Here is a 12,188-nt window from a genome sequence, read left to right as displayed (position 1 = left end):
GTGTCTACGGTGGGATAGGAAAAAGCTACTGCTGGCGGGATCCCAGTCACCCTTCCCGCACTGCAGATTCAAATGTGCCTTACCACCAAGCAAAAAGTGACAGTCCGCCCTCCACTTCTGAGTTGGTGGATTGTTGGGGAAAAAGGGGGAAAACTCACCTTTTTCCTGATTCCACCTCCGTTTTCAACTGGACACTACCTGTCGTTCTGCTGTCACTGGCCCACGGGGAAAACACGACTCCCACCAATCGCCAGATTCGAAGATAGAGATGACGCATTGCCAGAGTGTGTCAGGTGTGCACTGCACGATAGGTCGGGGCCACTGCTGGCATATACATGTCACAGTAATTTTTTTCAAATCACTGTGAAATCCCTATGTAGGGGAGACAATTGTGTCACACATGGCTGGGCACACACTTGCACAACACACATATTGCACACATACACAGGTCATTGTGGTGTCATTATTCATTGCCAAACGGTGTGAATGCAAGGGGACCTGCACTGATAGGTTTGTGCTATCTGTTGTGTATGTGAGTCAGTAACTGTATGTGTGCGTGGATTGGCTTGTTGAGGTGGAGGGAGCTGGAGTGGGTGATGTGGTTGTGTATGTATGTCACTTGCACGTGAGATAGGTGTAGTGTGTGTTGTGTTGCTGTGTAACACATTCAGGTGAGTGTTGTTGCTGTGTGGCTGACATTGTTGTGATGTGTGTAGTTGTGCTTGTGTGTGAGTGTGTTTGTGTAGCTGAGTGTGTAGTTGTTCTGATTGTTGTGGTTGTGTTGTGTGTGGGTGTCGTGCAGGTGTCAAAGTGCATTAAAAAAGAATGGGAACTGTGATGCTCCATGCAGTGGGGGGCGGGGTTAGTCAGTGTGGGGGTGGAGTCAAAGGTGTGGCTAAAAAGTATTCTGTACTTTTTTTGCTCTTTCACTGTCACGTAGCTCCATGTAAAATAACATGCAGCTTAAATGAAAAATAAATTTAAAAAGTTGTTACTCACTGTGAAATGCACTATAATACATTATGAAACTTCTCTTAGTTAATGCACTGCAGAGGTATGTGTGTAACCAGAGACCTACAGAATTAAGTTTTGTTTGGTGCAGTGGAGAAAAGTGACATGTATTTTTAGTGCTACGAGGTCACAGCCTGTGACAGAAAGCACTGTGAATATGTTATTAATTATTTTAAACTTGCATTACTCACAATATAAGATAGTCTTCTACAAAATGTTTTAAGATAAAATGGTGCTTTCAAAATATAGATTTTAATAATACCCAGAGTGTACGTAATGCAATTACTTTTACATTACTGCCCCTTCAACACCTTTAGGTGTAGTAAGCTCATAAATAGAATTACAATTAAAAGGACACACTTCACTGCTCAGTTGTTAACTCTTTGCACTACCATTTAAAAAGAATCAATCTTTGTCATCACAAATTGATAAAGTCAATTATAGCCAGTACCGACTCCAAAGCATCCTTTACATTTGCAAATTAACTTTTACTGCATATTTGCATGTCTTGAAGCCAAGCAGGCACCCAGGCTTGTTCAGCTGAGGCATTTCAACTATTGGAATTGCACTTAAACTATTGGAATTAACTGTCCCGGAACGGTTGTCTTTCTACAAAAAGTAGGGGGACACTGTTTCATAAATCATAAAAGTATGGGCACGTCGTGCCCCTCTGATCCCGCCCACTTTGACCATTGGTGCCGTGCGAATGGTGTGTGTGTTGTGTCATGGATGTATGTCAGTATTTATTTTCGGCATGTTTGGCTTGTGTTGTGTTGGAATTGTAATGGATGATGGTGTTTATGTTGTGTAGTGTGTAGTACAGGGGGACACATATGGCTTAGGTATAGTGTGTGTGTGCCACTTACCTCTATTCCATCGCCACTGCCATTGTATGAAGTCCATTGGGTCCTGCTGCCATCTCCCTCCATCAGCAATCCGTCACCAGTCCACCGCTTGCAGAGCTGTAACTAAATACAGTGGGCGGAATACCATCGATTTTGCGGTGTTTTCGGATCTGCTGCGAACGCGGCTTGGCGGTAACATTGTCAAGATCTAAACCATGCCCTAAGTCTGCTAGGTCATTCAATCCATGACCCTGGGAGAGCTTACCATATTTTTTAAAGCACTTCGTATTAGAGCTGTTTGCTGTTCATCTGGAATGCAGAGCCCCCTTGTGGTGGTCTGAACTTAATGGGTTGAAAAATGTTATAAAATAGGCTCAAATACATGTGAATTTTGTGTATTATTTTAGATAGGTTTATGCAAATAAATTGACAGTCAGTTTTTTACACACTGCAATGTGTCAATTTAGAAAATATACATGTGATTTACAAAGGCAATAGGTTTGCTTTATATATTTTGATATGCCGACCCCATAATAAAGCCAATAGGTCTGCGTTACTTAAAATGACTCCCTTCATATTTTTACATCACACAGTCAGCCATGCATGCTCAACCTCACACCATGTATGGGCCAGGTCCTGTGCCCAATACCATGCTGCACATGGCCAAAAGCAGTGTGCCTGAGGGGGGAAGGGCTGCTGTGGGAGGTAGTGTGTGTAGGAAAGTACCATCTTGCCTGGCATGTTACCCCCATATTTCACTGTATATATGTTGTTTTAGTGTATGTGTCACTGGGACCCTGCAAGTCAGGGCCCCAGTGCTCATAAGGGTGCCCTGTATGTGTTCCCTGTGTGATGACTAACTGTCCCACTGTAGCTCTGCTAACCAGAACCTCAGTGGTTATGCTCTCTCTGCTTTCCAAATTGTCACTAACAGGCTAGTGACCAATTTCACCAATTCACATTGGCATACTGGAACACCCTTATAATTCCCTAGTATATGGTACTGAGGTACCCAGGGTATTGGGGTTCCAGGAGATCCCTATGGGCTGCAGCATTTCTTTTGCCACCCATAGGGAGATCTGACTATTCTTACACAGGCCTACCAGTACAGCCTGAGTGAAATAACGTCCACGTTATTTCACAGCCATTTACCACTGCACTTAAGTAACTTATAAGTCACCTATATGTCTAACCTTCACCTGGTGAAGGTTGGGTGCAAAGTTACTTAGTGTGGTGGCACCCTGGCACTAGCCAAGGTGCCCCCACATTGTTCAGGGCAAATTCCCCGGACTTTGTGAGTGCGGGGACACCATTACACACGTGCACTATACATAGGTCACTACATATGTATAGCGTCACAATGGTAACTCCGAACATGGCCATGTAACATGTCTAAGATCATGGAATTGTCACCCCAATGCCATTCTGGCATTGGGGAGACAATTCCATGATCCCCCGGTCACTAGCACAAAACCCGGGTACTGCCAAACTGCCTTTCCGGGGTCTCCACTGCAGCTGCTGCTGCTGCCAACCCCTCAGACGGGTTTCTGCCCTCCTGGGGTCCAGGCAGGCCTGGCCCAGGAATGCAGAACAAAGGACTTACTCTGAGAGACGGTGTTACACCCTCTCCCTTTGGAAATAGGTGTCAGGGCTGGGAAGGAGTAGCCTCCCCCAGCGTCTGGAAATGCTTTGATGGGCACAGATGGTGCCCATCTCTGCATAAGCTAGTCTACACCGGTTCAGGGATCCCCCAGCTCTGCTCTGGCGCGAAACTGGACAAAGGAAAGGGGAGTGACCACTCCCCTGACCTGCACCTCCCAGGGGAGGTGCCCAGAGCTCCTCCAGCGTGCCCCAGACCTCTGCCATCTTGGATTCAGAGGTGTGCTGGCACACTGGACTGCTCTGAGTGGCTAGGGCCAGCAGGTGACGTCAGAGACTCCTTCTGATAGGCTCTTACCTTTCTTACTAGCCTATCCTCCTTCCTAGGTAGCCAAACCTAATTTTCTGGCTACTTAGGGTCTCTGCTTTGGGGAATTCTTCAGATACTGAATGCAAGAGCTCACCAGAGTTCCTCTGCATCTCCCTCTTCACCTTCTGCCAAAGGATCGACTGCTGACTGCTCAGGACGCCTGCAAAACCGCAACAAAGTAGCAAAGACGACTACTGCAACCTTGTATCGCTTCATCCTGCCGGCTTTCTCACCTGTTTCCTGGTGGTGCATGCTCTGGGGGTAGCCTGCCTCCTTCTTGCACCAGGAGCTCTGAAGAAATCTCCCGTGGGTCGACGGAATCTCCCCCCTGCAACCGCAGGCAACAAAAGACTGCATCACCAGTCCTCTGGGTCCCCTCTCAGCACGACGAGCGTGGTCCCTGGAACTCAGCAACTCTGTCCAAGTGACTCCCACAGTCCAGTGACTCTTCAGTCCAAGTTTGGTGGAGGTAAGTCCTTGCCTCCCCACGCTAGACTGCATTGCTGGGTACCACGTGATTTGCAGCTGCTCCGGCTCCTATGCACTCTTCCAGGATTTCCTTCATGTACAGCCAAGCCTGGGTCCCCGACACTCTAACCTGCAGTGCACAACCTTCTGAGTTGTCCTCCGGCATCGTGGGACTCCCTTTTCTGACTTCGGGTGGACTCCGGTTCACTCCTCTTCTAAGTGCCTGTTCTGGTACTTCTGCGGGTGCTGCCTGCTTCTGTGAGGGCCCCCTGACTTGCTGGGCGCCCCCTCTGTCTTCTCATCCAAGTGGCGACATCCTGGTCCCTCCTGGGCCACAGCAGCATCCAAAAACCCTAACCGCGACCCTTGCAGCTAGCAAGGCTTGTTTGATGTCTGTCTGCGTGGGAACACCTCTGCAAGCTTCTTCACGATGTGGGACATCCATCCTCCAAAGGAGAAGTTCCTAGTCCTCTCCGTTCTTGCAAAACACCAAGCTTCTTCCATCCAGTGGCAGCTCCTTTTCACCCTCAGCTGGCATTTCCTGGGCATCTGCCCACTCTCGACACTGTCACGACTCTTAGACTTGGTCCCCTTGTCTTACAGGTACTCAGGTCCGGAAATCCACTGTTGTTGCTTTGCTGGTGTTGGTTTTCCTTGCAGAATCCCCCTATCATGACTTCTGTGCTCTCTGGGGGTTGTAGGTGCACTTTACACCTACCTTACAGGGTCTTGGGGTGGGCTATTTTTCTAACCCTCACTGTTTTCTTACAGTCCCAGCGATCCTCTACAAGCTCACATAGGTTTGGGGTCCATTCGTGGTTCGCATTCCACTTTTGGAGTATATGGTTTGTGTTGCACCTATACCTATGTGCTCCTATTGCAATCTATTGTAACTTTACACTGCTTGCATTACTTCCTTTTGTTATTACTGCATATTTTTGGTATTGTGTACATATATCTTGTGTATATTTGGCATCCTCATACTGAGGGTACTCACTGAGATACTTTTGGCATATTGTCATAAAAATAAAGTACCTTTATTTTTAGTATATCTGTGTATTGTGTTTTCTTATGATATTGTGCATATGACACCAGTGGTATAGTAGGAGCTTTGCATGTCTCCTAATTCAGCCTAAGCTGCTCTGCTATAGCTACCTTCTATCAGCCTAGCTGCTAGAAACACCTCTTCTACACTAATAAGGGATAACTGGACCTGGTACAGAGTGTAAGTACCCCTTGGTACCCACTACAAGCCAGGTCAGCCTCCTACAGTGTGCACGGTCTTGATGCAGGCCAGGCCCTGCCCAAACCCATGCTGTGCATGGCCAAAGGTGGTGCAGGTTGTTGGATGCCTGTGGGGAGGTTGGGTGCCTGAGCCCAACCCCACGTCACACACATGATGGACAGAAATTCACTAAAAAAACAAAGTTATAGCAGCAATATAGTTAGGAATTATAATGATATCTTACTTTAAATTTAAAAAACGTAGACATTCTCTGAAATAATTAAAGGTTAAAATGAAGTTATAGCTAAGTGACATGGAGAGTTTAAACATACCATTTGTAACTAACAAAACCACTGAAATTCACCAGTTATAGTTATCTCAAGTAGCTATAACTTGTACCATAAAGTAACTGTACCTTGTGCCCTCGCCATGCACTGCTAATTACCTCCCATAGTACATCACTCAATACAATATTCAATGACATCATTGATAACCACTGCAACATCTGAAATGGCAATTGAGGACAATTGTGTACAAAGAGGAGGCACGAGGTATAGCTACTTTAGGCCCTTGTGCAAAGGTGTACATGTGATGTCTAGCATAGGATTTCTACTGGATGGGTAAACCTCAGTGCAAAATACTTTGCTCAGACATTTAAACTTTTTAGTACTTTGTAAATGTGCTGTACAGTGCAGCACACAAGCAATGTTTTAAGAGTTCAGAGAAAAAAAAAACTATTTTCTCATATTTTGCCCCTGCATCACATAGGCATATTTTTGGAGCAAAGCCCTGTCACAAATGTTAGTAATGGGGGATTTGCCTGGGCATGGGCATTGGCATGGTAATGCCTGTGTATCACACATGTGTTGCCCCTACACACAAAATAATTCAAAGCTATATCTGCATTACTTTTAGACAACTTTCGAGTACAAAAGTGTTTTGGCTGGAAAGTAAATAGTTTATCAAGACCTGTTTGAGTTATTTTGTTGTGACTTTGCACTGGTGCAAAGCCTCGATAAATCTGCACTAAGTGTATAGCTCGAATAACTGTACCGTAAGAGCAGATTGTCGAACTGTCGAACTGGGATCAGTAGTATGCATGAAACAAACTGAGGGAGAGGGAAGAAGGGAAGCAGAGTGACAGTGGTGAGAAGAAAGAATGCCAGTGGAGAAGGGAAAGAAGAAGTAGAGAAAGCCAAGCGAAGTGGGGTAGAGAACACAGTAAAGCAGGAGAGATGTATGTGCAAGAAGCAAAGACAAAAGGAGGAGACATAATATTATCCAGCTGTGTTTAATTTATTCCAGCACAAAATGTTGGGTACAGTCAGGGCTGGCATTAGAACTGATGACGCCACCTGTAACAATCTTTGTTGGCACCCCCCGCCATGACCTCCTTCTGTTGGATTCCCTCACTATCCCCCTCCAGCAGCGCCCCTCATCTCTCCTTAGCCCCTCACATTTATTTTTTTATGGTGCTACTCATCACAATGTAGGGTGACAGTGCTTTATATCACACACTTATTATACAATGGCAATGTATCATGCAGGTGTGTAAATCAATATATAGGGAATATATACAAGGTGTAGAAGTAACATGTCATCCACACTGGTAGACATTATGGCCCTCACTAGGACCCTGGCGGTTGGCAGTAATATGGTGGAAAGTACTGCCAACCGGCTGGCGGTACTTTCCACCATATTATGACATTGGCGGTTTGGCCATACCGACCGCCACGGCGGTAACCGCCGCTGGGCTAGAAATATCAATCTCCAGCCCAGCGGCCGTCACTGTACCGCCTGTGGGGTTATGACCCCGCCTACTGCCATGCTTTTCTTGGCTTCCTTACTGCCACGAAAACCATGGTGGTAGGCACTATCAGTGACAGGGAATCGCTTCCCTGTCACTGATAGGGGTCTTCCCCATCCCCCTCCCCATCCCCCTTTCTCTCCAGACCCCCCTTCATACACGCCCCTCCCTTCACACACGCACACCCGCATACACACACCCATTCCCACATTCATCTACGCATGCATACATCCATACACACACACATCTGCACACACTTACATACATACACGCAGACACACATTCACACAACACAACATACATCCACTCACACCTCCAGACATGCATGCACATACAATATGCAACACACACCAGCATACACGCACGCACAAACACCCCCACACCCCCACACAAACACTCCCCACCCCCCTCCCCTGTCTGAGCACCCACTTACCTTTGTGTGGAGGGTCCTCCGGCAGGAGACGGGACGGGGCACTGCTGCCAGCAGAACACCGCCAGGCCATATTATTTGTCATAATACGGCTGGCGGCGGTCTACTGGCGTGGCGCTGCTGTTGGTAGCAGCGCCACCTTACCGCCATCCACCGGCATTGCCACAGCATCCTTCTGGCAGAAATCCGGCTGTGGTCATAATACGCCTGACGGCTTGTAGCCGCAGCGACGGTCTTTTGGTGGGGAAATGTAGTACAATTATATAATCCTGATACAGCATATATATGTTTTGAGTTGTGTACGATTTTCAAAATATTATTTATGTTTCATGTATGTGTAGAATATGTGCTATGCTTCTAGCTGACCGTGTTCTACACCATAAATAAAATACAAATAAATACAAGTTAAATGCAAGTCCAAATCCCATTTGACAGGACCATCAGAAGCCGAACACAAGCACAAGCACAAGCCGGTACATCATGGCCTTCAACACTCCATCCTTCCCTCACACACAGAACAGGCTCAGCACAGCAAGCTAAAGTTTCATCGCACCCATCTGCAATAGATACAGACTTTCTTCACACCCTTAACAAGTACAACACGGGCCGCACCACTGCAAGCTTCCCTCACACCAACACTAGGTACCGCACAGGCAGCAGCACTGCAAGCTTCCCTCAAACCCACAGCAAGGGCAGCAGCACTGCAAGCTTCCCTCACACCTACAACAGGTACAGCACAGGCAGCAGCACTGCAAGCTTCCCTCACACCCTCACCAGGTACAGCATGGGCAGCAGCACTGCAAGATTCCCTCACACCCACACTAGGTACAGCACGGGCAGCACCACTGCAAGCTTCCCTCACACCCACACCAGGTACAGCACGGGCAGCAGCACTGCAAGCTTCCTTCACACCCTTAGCAGGTACAGCATGGGCAGCACCACTGCAAGCTTCCCTCACACCCACACTAGGTACAGCACGGGCAGCAGCACTGCAAGCTTCCCTCACACCCACACTAGGTACAGCACGGGCAGCACCACTGCAAGCTTCCCTCACACCCACAGCAGGTACAGCACGGGCAGCAGCACTGCAAGCTTCCTTCACACCCTTAGCAGGTACAGCATGGGCAGCACCACTGCAAGCTTCCCTCACACCCTCACCAGGTACAGCACGGGCAGCAGCACTGCAAGATTCCCTCACACCCACACTAGGTACAGCACAGGCAGCACCACTGCAAGCTTCCCTCACACCCACACCAGGTACAGCACGGGCAGCAGCACTGCAAGCTTCCTTCACACCCTTAGCAGGTACAGCATGGGCAGCACCACTGCAAGCTTCACTCACACCCACACTTGGTACAGCACGGGCAGCACCACTGCAAGCTTCTGTCACACCCACACCAGGTACAGCACGGGCAGCAGCACTGCAAGCTTCCCTCACACCTACAACAGGTAGAGCACAGACAGCATTACTGCAAGCTTCCCTCACACCCACACCAGGTACAGCACGGGCAGCAGCACCACAAGCTTCCGTCACACTCTTAACAGGTACAGCACAGACTGCAGGATTGCACACTTCCCCCACATCCACAACAGGTACTGCACAGGCAGCAGCACTGCACACTTCCCCCACATCCACGACAGGTACAGCACGGGCAGCAGCACTGCAAGCATCCCTCACACCCACAACAGGTACAGCACGGGCAGCTGCATTGCAAGCTTCCCTCACATGCACTTAACAGAATGTTAAGTAATCTCATCTGTGGTTCACATTTGTGAAGGTGCCCAGTCACCCTCCAAACACACATAGACCACTAAACCTCTGACTGCCATGTCCCAGTTTATCCATCAAAGTTACATTGAGAGTAAACAATTGTTGCACAACCTCCCTATCAATACTAATGTTCTCTAATGAGTTCATGTCGTACTCACAGTGGGCATGATGTTTGAGCCATGCTAAAATGTGTCCTGGAACTGAGCCACGGTGTGTCTAATGCAGAGCGCATCATCACTTCCTGACTCAGTTTATCGATCATGTACAGAGAGACACCTGATCACATCTCCTTCATACAGGACACTCGCATCCCTGTACGGCACCACAAGCCTCTGAGGGCATCGGAGAAGCCACGGCACACACAACCCCTCACGCACTCAACGCCTCACACTGTCAACGCCTCACACACTCGACCCCTCACACACTGAACGCCTTACACACAAAACCCCTCACACACTGAATGCCTCACACACTCCACCCCTCACACAATCGACCCCTCACACACTCAACGACTTACACACTCAGCCCCTCACACACTCAACGCCTCACACACTCGACCCATCACACACTGAACGCCTTACACACGCAACCCCTCACACACTGAATGCCTCACACACTCCACCCCTCACACAATCGACCCCTCACACACTCAACGACTTACACACTCAGCCCCTCACACACTGAACGCCTCACACACTCGACCCCTCACACACTCAACGCCTCACACACTCAACGCCTTACACATGCAACCCCTCACACACTGAACGCCTCACACACTCAGCCCCTCACACACTCGACCCCTCACACTGAACGCCTTACACACGCAACCCCTCACACCCTGAACGCCTCACACACTCAGCCCCTCACACACTCGACCCCTCACACTGAACGCCTTACACACGCAACCCCTCACACACTGAACGTCTCACACACTCGACCCCTCACACAATCGACCCCTCACACACTCGACGCCTCACACACAACGCCTCATACACTCGGGCAGCCAGTCACTTACTCCGTCCACAGGTGGTCCCGGCAGTGTTATCCTCATATGTCCCTCCGTCCGTTGATGCTTAAGGGGTGACAGCAGAGTCTATGTGGGCCCCCTCAGGTCATGGACCTTTCCCATGACTGCTGCCTTCCTGCTGACTTCACCTAGAGTGAAGCAGGTGTCTTTCTAGTCTGGATTTATAACCGGCTCACTGATTAGGCCACATTTACTTCAGCACTTTACTTCCTGTTTTTAACCCCGTGCGTTCTAGAAACATTTCTCGGTTTGACTATGACGCAAAAATTCAAATGAGCCTTTTTGACCCAGTAGGGCACAGATGCGTTTTCGAAGTTATTGTATGAAACGCAATATGAGAAAATACAAGACGGGCACATTGTTATCTTTTTTTATTGAAAGATTCGTATTTCCATACAACAACTTGCTTGTTGTAAGACACTGCCTTGCAATTTGGTCGCAGTACGAGTAACAGTCAATAATAACATACTTTATATAGCACCACGAGCAAACTTCTGCCGTTTCTCAGCGCTGGAAATAACAGATGTTAATATTACTCAGGTATGTTACTCAGTTCAGTGACCGCGAAGGGACAGACGGCTGGGTTGCGCTGGGATATAAACCGCTGCCTTAGATGAACGCATGGATAAAAATGCATACAGACATAGGCAGACATGAACATTTCCTCCCCTACCTGGCTGCCTGCTACTGCTGCCCGTCACCAGGGCCCGGTTCTTCGACTCTTCTTAAGGTCAGTGCGTGGGAGCAATAGTCGCCCTTGTGGAGTAGTCGCTGCTGTGAGTCGGTGATGCCACCTGCAGTCATTTTAAGAGCTAGAGCAGCGCGCTGTCCTGACAGGAAGTCCTTCAGAACTATTGAGGGAGGAGGGGCTGGGGGTGCTGATGGAAATTCTGGCCCACCTAGGGGGAGATGCTTACTTGCCAACCCTATGTTTTAGGAGCTGGGCTACCACCGTTTCTAGGCGCACGCCAGCCTACATATTCCTGGGAATCAACCTATTGTGTGTGGGGGAAGATGTGGATAATTGTATTTAAACGGAAATAAAAACAGCTCCCCGAGCAGGAAGAGAATTCCAAATAAGTCTGTGAAAGTTTGTTCTGAAAGACGCCTCACATCGGCCGCTGGAGGTACTGCCTGACGTCAGTGCACTGCACAGCTGTGTCCGAGGGTGGTGTGCACTGATCACGCGTTCATGCTATTTCATTTATTTCTCATGGTGCCTTCTGGGCCAAATGCCATATGACACTTTCCAGTGACGCAGGTACCACTGCATATAATGTGATTGTCATCACTCGGCTGTTGTGTGATGTATTTTCCAGTAATGCCATCAGTAGGGCAGTTAGTGGGTTTAACCCCTGCAGTGTGGGAGTAGGCTACCACACTGTCCCCACCCCCAGTGCAGCTGTCTGCCGACAGTGGGGAGGCTTTAAAGGTAACCTCCAGTAGTTGCATCAGTCGTCTTCTTTTTTGAAACCCCAGGGTGGGGGCAAAGGCGAATTCCTTCTGCTTCAGTCTGCGCCCCTCCTGACTCTCTGTGACGTCAGTGCATCGCAGGAGGTGATGCTCTGCTCCTGTATCTGCTGGGGTTCTCTCGTCCCATACCAACAGTGCCTCCCTGAAATAGCCTCCAGCACA

General features: G+C 48.6%; 1 protein-coding gene across 2 annotated transcripts in view; it reads right to left on the bottom strand.

Annotated features, from left to right (window-relative positions):
* Positions 1-11,552, bottom strand: part of LOC138299179 (nuclear factor 7, brain-like) — a 62,923-nt gene extending 51,371 nt beyond the window's left edge. The window contains exon 1 of one of the 2 annotated variants that reach the window (XM_069237274.1): positions 11,227-11,552. The gene's annotated coding sequence lies outside the window, so the exon portion shown is untranslated. Of the gene's footprint in view, positions 1-10,541; positions 10,746-11,226 lie in introns of those variants that run through there. The other variant, XM_069237275.1, reaches the window with a different exon arrangement.
* Positions 11,553-12,188: the final 636 nt, after the last annotated feature.

Source organism: Pleurodeles waltl, chromosome 6 (assembly GCF_031143425.1).
Source record: "Pleurodeles waltl isolate 20211129_DDA chromosome 6, aPleWal1.hap1.20221129, whole genome shotgun sequence".
Classification (NCBI taxonomy): Eukaryota; Metazoa; Chordata; class Amphibia; order Caudata; family Salamandridae; genus Pleurodeles; species Pleurodeles waltl.
This window is presented reverse-complemented; position numbering and strand designations above follow the sequence as displayed.